We start from the raw sequence: 12,105 nt of genomic DNA on the forward strand, positions 1-12,105 counted from the left end.
ATGAAGCTGGAGCAGGACCAGGCAACGTTTCGTTCTGTTTTATATAAGGTCGCCATGAGTCAGAGCCGACTGGACGGTAAATTAGAACAATAACATCAGGTACTTAATACACAGGCAAAGTGATAAGTGCTTTACATTCACTTCTTATTAGGGGCTCCATCAGGTGTGTAGTGACCATTCTAGTTTTTATTTTACATTGAGATTTAGAGGACTTAAATAATTGCCAAGGCTGGTAAGCAGGAGAGTCTGTGTGACTCCAAAGTCTTTGCTCTTAACTTTCTTCTACATCTCTGTATCCTCTATTCTTGGATCTGGAAAATGGGGAGCTCAAAACTTTGTCAAAGAGGAGACTAGAGCAAGAATAAGCAAATGCAGTTGATGGGACAAGGGGGAAGCAAAGAGAGTTCATAATAGTGAATGGGCAACATTGTGGGCCCTGGAGCCATGCTGCCTGGCTTCAAATCCCAGCTCCATGCGGCTAAGTGACTTTGGAAACATTTCTTAACCTCTCTGAAAGTTCTCATCTCTAAAATGGGAATAAAAAATATACCTAGTTCATTGAGGGTATTGAGGATTAAAAACATGTCTCACTTTGGACATGTTATCAGGAGGGATAAGTCCCTGGAGAAGGACATCATGCTTGGTAAAGTAGAGGGTCAGCAAAAAAGAGGAAGACCCTCAGTGAGATGGACTGACACAGTGGCTGCAACAATGGGCTCAAACACAGCAACAATTTTGAGGATGACACAGGACTGTGCAATGTTTTGTGCTTTTGTACATAGGGTCACTATGAGTTGGAACAGACCCAACGGTACCTAACAACAGTAACAACTTCTCTAAAGGAGTGGGAACCAGTATCTGACATATACTTCTATATCATCATGTTAATTCGCTCAGGACCTGTGGCATGGCAAACTCTCAGCCACGTTAGCTAACATTATTCATGTACATGACGACTGGGTCATCCCTGGCTCTTTCCATGAGGAGGAGAAGGAAATTCAGATGAGCCACCGAAGACGCTCATTCTACACCCAGCTACTCACTCAGACTCTGCAGTCTTTTCCACTCCCTCTAAGAATTGACTGGCATGTGCAGAAAAAGAATTGGCACATTCTGGGACCTGGTGCAAGAACCTTGTGTTCTAGAAGTACATTTCAAAAGGTTAATCCAAGTGGGATGATTTAGAATTCTTCGATCTTGACCTCTATGGTTTCTCTTTGTTTTAAAAGTTCCGTCTATGATTTAAAACTAAGGCGAACAGGAAATGGTTTTATTGACTTGTAGTAACTCTTTCCATCACCCATTTGTCAGTACGTGAGACTGTGGTGGTTGGTATGTTGCTGTGATGCTGAAAGCTACGCTCATGGTTTTTCAAATACTAGAGGGTCACCCATGGTGGGCAAGTTCCAATGGTGCTTCCAGACTAAGACAGGCTAAGAAGAAAGGCCTGGCGATCTACTTCTAAAAATCAGCCAATGGAAAGCCTGTGGCTCACAACTGAGTACTACTTCACACAGTGCTGGAAGATCAGCCCCTAGGTTGGCTTCATAAAGTGCTGGAAGATCAGCCCCTAGGCTGGAAAGCACTCAGAATACACAGTGACTTCAGCAATGGACTCAAACATGCCAACAGTCATGAACATGGCACAGGATTGGGCAATATTTTGTTCCGTTGTACATAAGGTCACCATGGACTGGAGCTGACTTGGCGGCAACTAACAGTGCTGTGTGCCAGACGTTTTATAGCATCGCCTTTAGTCCTCATAATAACACTACCTATAATACGCTTTCCTTTTTTTGCAGAAGGTGAAATGAGGCCTGGAGAGGTTATACAACCTCCCCAAGATCACAAAGCTGGTAACCCAGATGCAAGTGTCTTTGGTTTGGAAGGCTCGCTCTTTCTGCCTTAACATGCTCATTCAGGAGCCAGTGTGAAACCACTACCGGCGGTTTCTGAGCAGGGGCTTGAAGAGAGGAAAGGAGGCCTTTGGGTCTGAAGCATGGGCTAGCATGGTGGCGGCATGAACGACCTAAGACCGGGGTATTCAGGTCCTGCATCAGGGCGAGGACACTTGGTCTGGGAGGAGATGGGTGTAGGAGCAGGTTAAGTGTGTCTGGATGGGCTGTGGTCAGTGGCTGGACAGCCTGACGGACACGTCCAGGAGGCAGATGTCAGAATTGGCCATGCGGAGGACGCGTGGGGTGTTGAGTGTGATCTCAGAGTCCGCTCTAGAGTTGACGGTGAAGCCGCAGAAGAGCCTACAGAGGTAGATGTGCCAAGACAAGGGAGGAAGGGCAGAGCCTCTTGACAATGTCAGAGAAAAGAAGAGAAATAACCCCAAAACCTAGGGATAGGGCAAAACAGAGACTGTATGCATCTCTTTTTTTGGTATCATCCTGGAGGGTTTTCTTATAAGCCCGCCCAACAGTCATCCAGCTCTCTCTTGTAGGGTGGGGTGGGGTGGGCATGAGGCTGGGCATCTGGGAGTGGGTAACTTTGCTTAACTACCTACCTACAACTGCTTAGGACCCAAGGGTTTTAGAGCCCTGAAGAGTTAGAGGTTAAAGTGTAGAAAACTGATAAGGTGTGGCTGTATTTTTTTCCTGGTAGGGAGGATATGCCCAAAGGTTATGGTTTTATTGCCCCATAGGGCACTAACCTGTTCCGTGTATAACTCAGAAATCATATTTCAGATTTCCTGTCTCAACGAACTGGATGGCATGCTCTCCTCTAACATTCGTGAAACCGGCTCTCTTGCCGTCTGCTTTTCTCACTAATCAACGAACACAACTTTCACATGGCCGACAACAACCTGTGTCTGAGGATGGCCAACAAAAACCTGTGGCTGAGGATGGTGTGGCTACGCCTGCAAAGTTGTCAGAAATGAACAAAGAAGAAGGGGGAGCCAGGTCGAGGCTGGTCCAGGATCACCATGCCAGGGAGGAAAGAGGTTTTAAGAAGAAACAGTAATGATGTTTCTATTACATTCACTAGGAGCCCTCGTGGTGCAGTGGTTGAGTGCTCAGCTGCTAACTGAAAGGTTGGCAGTTTGAACCCACCCAGCCACTCCACAGAGGAAGACCTGGAGATCTGCTCCCGTAAAAATTACAGCATGGGAAACCGTATGGGGCAGTGCTACTCTGTCCTACAGGGTTGCTATGAATCGGAATCAACTCATTGGCACGCAACAACAATCTAGTTGAAGGAGGTTTGGTGGCGCAGTGGTTAAGTGCTCAGCTGCTAACTGAAAGGTTGACGGTTCAAACCCACCAGCTGTTCTGTGGGAGAAAGACCTGGCCTTCTGCTCCCATAAAGATTACAGCCAAGAAAACCCTACAGGGCAGTTCTACTCCATCGTACAGACTTGCTATGAGTCAGAATTGACTCCATGGCACACAACAACAACAACAACAACGTTACACTTACAAAGTGTGTTCTATGTGTCAGATGCTTCAGAAGATCATTGGATTTAGCAAATGGAGCCTCCCTGAAAGGTGTTAGCAACTGACAGCTGCAGAAGCTGCTGCTTTGAGGGGCCACGTAACTTTCCCAGGTCACTCGGACACTGAGCTGCAGACTCAGTCTATCCCCTGCACAATCTGACCTCATGCCCCATGTTCTTTTGATGATGACGTGATGTCTTTCTTTCATCAACATGTCACAGGCTACAAGAAGACTACAGGATTGAGGCCAAGCAAAGTCATGGCAGTCGGTAGGGAGGGGGAAAGAGCCGTTCTAAGACGACGTGTGGTGAAGAGGCAGAGGGAGAAGGTCACTTCACCCAGCCGTGTCCAGGTGGGTCCCACTCCCTCCCTCTACCTCCTTCAACACCAGCTTGGCACCTTCACTCCCCGCAGGGCTCACTCTCCTGCTATTTGTCATCACTGGCATTGGGCTGGCTCTGACTTCCACCTGACCTGCTGAAACTGTCCTCGAAAAGGACGTGAGAGGCCCTGTCAAAGCCAATGCCTTTTCCTGTGTCCTTATCTTCTCTGACTGTTCCAGACACCTAGTGCTGTCCACTATCTTGCTGCTTGGCACAGTCAGCACGAAGGCCCCCAAGGGGCGCCATTCTTCTGTCTTTGACCTCCATCCAGTCAGACTCCTGAGAAAGGAGAGCTGGAGACCCCACTGTTGCTGATGGCTAATGGGCATGGCAGCCAGCACAACACAGGCCCGGACACCTGCTGTCAGCTACTCTGTGCCAGGTGGTTGTGTCAGTCACTTCTCAGGGGGAGAGGGCTGTCATCAAGCCCTTTCTACTGAGATGAGAACAGTGCCCTGCACCTTCCTCGGGTGTGCTTGCTGCGAACGTTCAAATCTTTCTAGAATGAGCTCAAGCAGTGGCCAGGTGCTCACTGCTTCAGGATCACCAAAGGATGTTTGTTGTTGTTGTTAGGTGCTGTTGAGTCAGTTCTGACTCATAGCGACCCTATGTACAACAGAACGAAACACTGTTCAGTCCTGCATCATCCTCATAATTGTTGTTATACTTGAGTCCATCATTGTAGCCACTGTATCAATCCACCTCATTTAGGGTCTTTGTCTTTTTCGCTGACTCTCTACTTTACCAAGCATGATGTCCTTCTTCAGGGACTGATCCCTCCTGATAACATGTCCAAAGTATGTGAGACATAGTGCTGCCATTCTTGCCTCGAAGGAACATTCTGGTTGTACTTCTTCCAAGACAGATTTGTTCATTCTTTTGGCAGTCCATGGTATATTTAATAGTCGTCGCCAACATCACAGTTCAAAAGCATCAATTCTTCTTCAGTCTTCCTTAGTCATTATCTAGCTTTCGCGTGAATATAAGGCGATTGAAAACACCACGCCTTGGGTCAGGCACACCTTAGTCTTCAGGGTGACATCTTTACTTTGCAACACTTTAAAGAGGTCTTTTGCAGCAGATTTGCCTAACGCAATGTGTCTTTTGATTTCTTGACTGCTATTTAAAACATACCAATTACTGTGCTCACACCTTGAAGAACTGGTTTCAGTAGGTCTGGGGTGGCATCCAGAAATTTGCATCCTTAAAAACACCCAGGTGGTTGTGATGCACGGGAGGTTTGGAGACTTTTATCTGCTAGATGGCAGATCTCACGTGAACCTGAAGAATAACGTGACGAGTTTGATAAACATACCCTCCATTAAGGCCTTAGTCATGAAATAAAAAAGCAATGACTTTTTTTTTAAATTGTACTTTAGATGAAGGTTTACAGAGCAAACTAGATTCTCATTAAATAATTAATACACATAGTGTTTGGTTACATTGGTTGCCAACCCCACAACGTGTTGACACTCTCCCCTTCTCAACCTTGGGTTCCCTGTTACCAGCTTTCCTGTCTGCTCTTGCCTTCTCCTCCTTGCCCCTGGACTGATGTGCCTATTTAGTCTAATCTTTGGCTGACAACTTCGATCTTTTCTCCATTTATTATGATGTTGCTTATTGGTCCAGTTGTAAGGATTTTTTTTTTTTCTTTATTTTGAGGTATAATCCACACCAAAGGCCATGGTCTTTGATCTTCATCAGTAAGTGCTTCAAGTCCTCTTCACTCTCAGCAAGCAAGGCTGTGTCATCTGCATATCCCAGGTTGTTAATGTGTCTTCCTCCAATCCTGATGCCTTGTTCTTATTCATAGAGTCTAGCTTCTCAGGTCATTTACTCAGCATGCAGATTGAACAGGTATGGTGAAAGGATACTACCCTGACGCACGCCTTTCCTGACTTTAAACCATGCAGTATCCCCTTATTCTGTTCAAACGAATGCCTCTTGGTCTATGTACAGGCTTCTCATGAGCACTATTAAGTGTTCTGGAATTTCCATTCTTCACAATGTTATCCATAATTTGTTATGATCTACCCAGTCAAATGCCTTTGCATAGTCAAGAAAACACAAGTAAACATCTTTCTGGTATTCTCTGCTTTCAGCCAGGGTCCATCTGACATAGCAATGATATCCCTGATTCCATGTCTTCTTCTGAATCCAGCTTGAATTTCTGGCAGTTTCCTGTCGATATACTGCTGCAGCCGCTTTTGAATGATCTTCAGCAAAATATTACTTGCGTGTGATATTAGATATTGTTTGATAATTTCCGCATTCTCTTGGGTCCCTTTCTTGGGAATAGGCATAAATACAATCTCTTTGAGTCGGTCGGCCAGGTAGCTGTCTTCCAAATTTCTTGGCATAGATGTGTGAGTACTTCCAGCACTGCATCCATTTGTTGAAACATCTGAATTCATATTTGGTCAATTCTGGAGCCTTGCTTTTTGTCAATGCCTTCAGTACAGTTTGGACTTCTTCCTTGAGTACCATCGGTTCCTGATCATGTGTTACCTCCTGAAATGGTTGAACATCAACCAAGTCTTTTCAGTATAGTGACTCTATGTATTCCTTCTGTCTTCTTTTGATGCTTCCTGCATTGTTTAACATTTCCCCTGCAGAATCCTTCAATGTTGCAACTCAAGGCTTGAAGTTTTTCTTCAGTTTGTTCAGTTTGAGAAATGCTGAAGTTGCCAAAGATTTCATTTGACCTGGATACACAGTCAACGCCCACGGAAGCAGCAGTCAAGAAATCAAGGGGCTCGTTGAACTGGGCAAATCTGCTGCAAAAGACCTCTTTAAAGTGTTGAAAAGCAAAGATGTCACCTTAAGGACTAAGGCACACCTGACCCAAGCCATGGTATATTCAATCGTCTCATATGCATGTGAAAGCTGGGCAATGAATAAGGAAGACTGAAGAAGGATTGATGCCTTTGAATTGTGGTGTTGATGAAGAATATTGAATATACTATGAACTACCAAAAGAAGGAACAAATCTTTCTTGGAAGAAGTATGGCCAGAGTGCTCCTTGGAAGCAAGGATGTTGAGACTATGTCTCACATACTTTGGACATGTTTTCAGGAGGGATCAGCCCCTGGAAAAGGACATCATGCTTGGTAAAGTAGAGGGTCAGCAAAAAAGAGGAAGATCCTCAACAAGATGAATTGACACAATGGCTGCAACAATGGGCTGAAGCATAATGATTGCGAGGATGGCGCAGGACAGGGCACCATTTCCTTCTGTTGTTCATAGGGTCGCGATGAGTTAGAACTGACTTGATGACACCTGACAACAACAATCTTTGGCTGAAGGGTGAACCTCAGGAGTGATTTCATTACTGAGCTATAAGGATGTCCAAAGGCCATATTCCTGGGGTTTCTTCAGCCTCTGTTGGACCAGTAAGACTGGTTTTTTTTTTTTGTATGTGTGTGTGGGTTAGAATTTTGTTCTACATTTTTCTCCAGCTCTGTCTGGGACTCCGTATCGTGATTCTGTCAGAAGAGTCATTAGTGGTAGCCAGGCACCATCTAGTTGTGCTGGATTCAGTCTGGTGGAGGCTGTGGTAGTTGTGGTCCATTAGTCCTTTGGACTAATCTTTCCCTTGTGTCTCTGGTTTTCTTCATTCTCCCTTGGTCCAGGTGGGGCGAGACCAGTAGTGTATCTTAGACGGCCATTTACAAGCTTTTAAGACCCCAGATGCTATTCGCCAAAGTAGAATGTAGAACTTTTTCTTTATAAACTATGTTATACCAATTGAACTAGATGTTCCCCGAAAAGCCAGGAGGTGAAGGTTGTGTCATGATTCAGCATCACAGCCCTACCAGGCAATCAACTGGGGCTCCTATAGAGCAGTGTGAATTTGTTAATGGCAGAGGACGCTGTGCCCGCTCATTTTCCCAGGGCCCCACCATAACAAGGAACAATGTGTGTGCAGTGGGGCTGGGCTGGGAATGAGGACACATCTCTCTTCTTACATATTTGTGGCTGAAACATTAATTTCCCTTAAGACAGCCATGCATATACATATCTTCACAACTGTTTCAGCAAAGTCAAATGTTGTCATGATAGTCAATCTGTGGCTCAAGAAGGGCTAATTGTATTTGTTTATATGGTGATGCTTTTTAAGTGAAGATCTGTGTGGTGGTACAAAGGGTTAACACACTCAGTGCGTTAGAGGTTTGAGTCTACCCAGAGGTTCCTTGGAAGGAAGGCCTAGCGATGTACTTCCAAAAAAATCAGCCATCGAAGACCCTATGGAGCACAGTTCTACTATGACACATGTGGGGTCATCATGAGTGGTAATTTGACTTAATGGCAACTGGTTTAGGTCCTAGGGTGGCACAGTTTGTGCTTGGCTATGTATGAACTGAAAGGTTGGTAGTTTCAATCCACCCAGCAGATTGGTGATTCCAATTTCACCCACCGAGAAAGAAAGGCCCGGTGAACTGCTTCCATAACATTACAGCCATTACAAACCCGACGGAGCACAGCTCTACTCTGAAACACACGGGGTCACAACGAGTGGAATCAGGTCCACAGCAGCAGGTTTGGTTACTGAGAAGTGGCTAAGAGCCGCAGCAAAGACGTACCACAAACTGGGTAGCTCTGGAGGCTGGACATCCAAATTCAGGGTGGTGGCGTGTTGATTCCTTCGGGGCTTTGAGAGAGGAACCGTTTCATGCCTCTGTCCCAGCTTCAGGGGACGGCTGGCTTGCAGATGCGTCACTGCAGTTCTGCCTCCATCTTCCCACACCCTTCTTCCCTGTGTCTTCCAACCTCTCCTTATAAGGACACCAGCTACTGTATTTAGGACCCACCCTGACTCAGGGTGACCTCATATTAATTTGAGTGCCTCTGCGAAGACCCTATCTCCACACAAGGTCACGGGCACAGGCATGGGGGATAGGACTTGGCCATATCTTTTTGGAGCACAAAATTCACCCCATGACGAGCTCCCACTCTGATTTGTCAGGCTCTGAGCTAGGCACTAGGCACGTATGATTTCATAAAATCCTCATGATGTCACAATGTAAATGACTGTAAAGTGGTCATTTTACGGATGAGGGAAGAGGGGCTCTGACAGGTTACATAGCTCACTCAGTGGTGGCCCCAGCCAGTCATGGGTGAAACTCTTTTTAAGGTCAATCTAACTTCAAACCATCCTGCCCAGGCTTGGATCCCTCACTGATAAGGCTGAGCAGATCGTAGCCTGGAAAACAGCCACCATCAGTTTGCACGCCCTACACCGTTTGTATCTGTGTGACATAGGTCCCCAGGTGGTACAAACAGTTAAGCACTTGGATGCTGTTATGGATTGAGTTGTGTCCCCCCTCAAAAACATTGCATCAACTTGGCTAGTCCACGACGACCAGTATTGAGTGATTGTCCACCATTTTGTCATCCGATGTGATTTTCCTACGTGTTGTAAATCCTACCTCTATGATGTTAATAGGGGCCCTGGTGGTGCAGTGATTAAGCGCTTAACTGCTAACTGAAAGGTCTACAGTTCAAATCCACCAGCCTCTCCTTGGAAACTCTATGGGGCAGTTCTACTCTGTTTTATAGGGTTGCTCTGAGTTGGAATCAGGTTTGGTTTTACGATGTTAATGAGGTGGGATTAGCGGCAGTTATGTTAATGAGGCAGGACTCAATCTACAAGATTAGGTTGTATTCTGAGTCAATCTCTTTTGAGATTTTTGAAGCCAGCAGAGAAACAAGGGGACCTCATATCACTAAGAAACAAAAGCCAGGAGAATAGCGTGCCCTTTGGACCCAGGGCCCCTGTGCTGAGAAGTTCCTCTACTGCGGAAGATTGACGACAAGGACCTTCCTCCAGAGCTGACAGAGAGAGAAAGCTGTCCCTCGGAGCTGATGCCCTGAATTTGGATTTGTACCTACTGGACTCTGATAGAATAAACTTCTGTTTGTTGAAATCATCCACCTGTGGTATTTGTTATAGCGGCACTAGATGACTAAGACAGACACCAGCCAAAAGATTGGTGGTTTGAACCCACCCAGCAGTGCTGAAGAGGAAAGGCCTGGAGACCTCTTCTGAAAAGTTACAGCCCTTAAAAACCCTATGGAGCTCAGTTTTATTTGCTCTGAGTTGGAATCGACTCAACTGCAGTGGGTTTGTTTGTTTTTGGTTTTCATTTGATGTGAGGAAATCCAGTAGGCTACGTGGACTGTTTTCCCCAGGAACAGTCTACGCACTCCTGTGGAGTAGCAATTTTCTGCTTTGTTCCTCCTCACTGTCAACCTGCCAATGAATGAAGCATCTCTTGTTGCCAGGAATGGACTTAATTTTACCTGCACTTCACTCAGAAATGCTGCTTATGTGGAAATGGTCCTTTGACTCTCCTGCCTTGACTGTCAGCTGGGCGGCTGCGTGGACTTGGCTAGGGCGCAGGGATGAAGAACAGGAGGCTTTGGAAGTGGCTCTCGCTCCTTTTCCCTTTGCCTGTGGTCACTATGAGTCACAATAGGCTTGGCAGCAATGGGTTTTGGTTTTTTTTTTGGTAGTCATTTTGGGGATCTCACTGCCGCTTGCAAAATATTTCCTTCAAGGATTTGGCGCCATCTGGTGGATCAGATGTGCTATGCAGCTGCTTTCCCTTCTTGCTGGAAGTGAAAATGTGCAGAATTCCCTGGGTAGGTAGGTGTTCCTTGGGTGGAGAAAAAATAGCGTCCTGTGTGTGTGTGTATAAGAGTGAGAGAGTATGTGTGGTGCATGTGAATGTGTGTGTGTGACAGTGTTTATGTGTGTGTGAGAGAGTGTGTATGTGGTGGGTGTATGAGGGTGAAAGACTGTGTGGTGTGTGTGAGACTGTGTGTGTCTGTGGTGGGTGCAGGAGAGTGAGAAAAAGTGTGCGTGTATGTGATAGAGTGTATGTGTGTGCGTGAGTATGTGAGAGTGTATGTGTGTGTGAGAGAGTATGTGTGTGTGAGTGTATGTGTGTGTATGTGTGTGTGAGTTATGTGTGTATGTGTGTGAGTGTGTGTGAGTATGTGTGTGTGAATGTGTGAGTGTATGTGAGTATGTGTGTGTGAATGTGTGAGTGTATGTGTGTGTGTGAGAATATGTGTGTGAGTGTATGTGTGTGAGACTGTGTGTGTGAGTGTATGTGTGTGTGTGAGAGTGTATGTGTGTGTATGTGTGAGTGTGTGTGTGAGTGTATGTGTGTGTGAGTGTATGTGTATGTGTGAATTTATGTGTGTGTGAGTGTGTGTGAGTGTATGTGTGTGTGTGCGAGTGTGTGTGTGAGAATGTATGTGTGTGTATGAGTGTATGTGTGTCTGTGAGAGTGTATGTGTGTGTAAGAGAGTGTATGTGTGTCTTGAGAGAGTGTATGTGTGTGTGTGTGCGTGTGTGAGTGTATGTGTGTGTGTGTTAGCATATGTGTCTGTGAGAGTGTGTCTGTGAGTGTGTGTGTGTGTGAGAGTGTATGTAAGAGTGTGTGTGAGAGTGTATGTGTATGTGAGTGTATGTTTGTGTGTATGTGTGTGTGAGAGTGTATGTGTGTGGTGGGTGTATCAAAGTTAGAGTGTGTGTGGTATGCGTGTGTGCATGACAGTGAAAGAAAGGGAGTGTGTGTGTGTATGAGACAGTATGTGTGTGCTGAGTGTATGTGTGTGTGGTGTGTCTATGAGAGTCAGAGAAAGAGTATGTGTTTGTGTGGTGCGTGAATGTGTGTGGTTGTGGTGTATGTGTGTGTATGAGAGAGTGTGTGTGAGTGTGTGAGAGTACGTGTGTATGTATGTGTGTGCTGTGTGTATGTGTGTTTATATATATGTGTGTGCGTATAACAGTGAGAGCAGGAGAAGTGTGTGTGAATGTGCAGTGTGTATATACGTATGTGAGTGCGTGTATGTGTGTGTTAGATTTTAATTTCATATATTGTATGTCTGTGAGTTGGAATTGACAGCAACGGGTTTGGTTTTTGGTTTATGTCTTACATAAGGAGCCCTTGTGGTGCAGTGGTTAAGCATTCAGCTGCTAACCAAAAGGTCAGTGGTTCCAACAAACCAGCCACTCTGAGAGGGAAAGACGCTGTAAGCTGGAATCGACTCAACGGTTTGCCTGGAAGTAGAGGAAATCAAAGCCGTGCCTTTGACTCCCAGCTCTGGTCCTGTCTGCTACCCCTAAGCAAACCTTTTCACACATACTAAGTGCTTGGGAAGCCCCCGAGAGGATCTGGTGCATTTCTACAGCCCCTTCGGGGTGGATCACAAGTGGGCGGACACCCTTGCCTTACATGGATGGGGAGCACCGTCATCCCGTCCTG

General features: G+C 45.8%; 1 protein-coding gene across 2 annotated transcripts in view; it reads right to left on the minus strand.

Annotated features, from left to right (window-relative positions):
• Positions 1-12,105, minus strand: part of PRKN (parkin RBR E3 ubiquitin protein ligase) — a 1,623,853-nt gene that overhangs the window by 13,428 nt on the left and 1,598,320 nt on the right. The gene's annotated exons all lie outside the window — the stretch shown is intronic.

The sequence above is a fragment of the Loxodonta africana genome, chromosome 1 (assembly GCF_030014295.1).
Source record: "Loxodonta africana isolate mLoxAfr1 chromosome 1, mLoxAfr1.hap2, whole genome shotgun sequence".
NCBI lineage: Eukaryota > Metazoa > Chordata > Mammalia > Proboscidea > Elephantidae > Loxodonta > Loxodonta africana.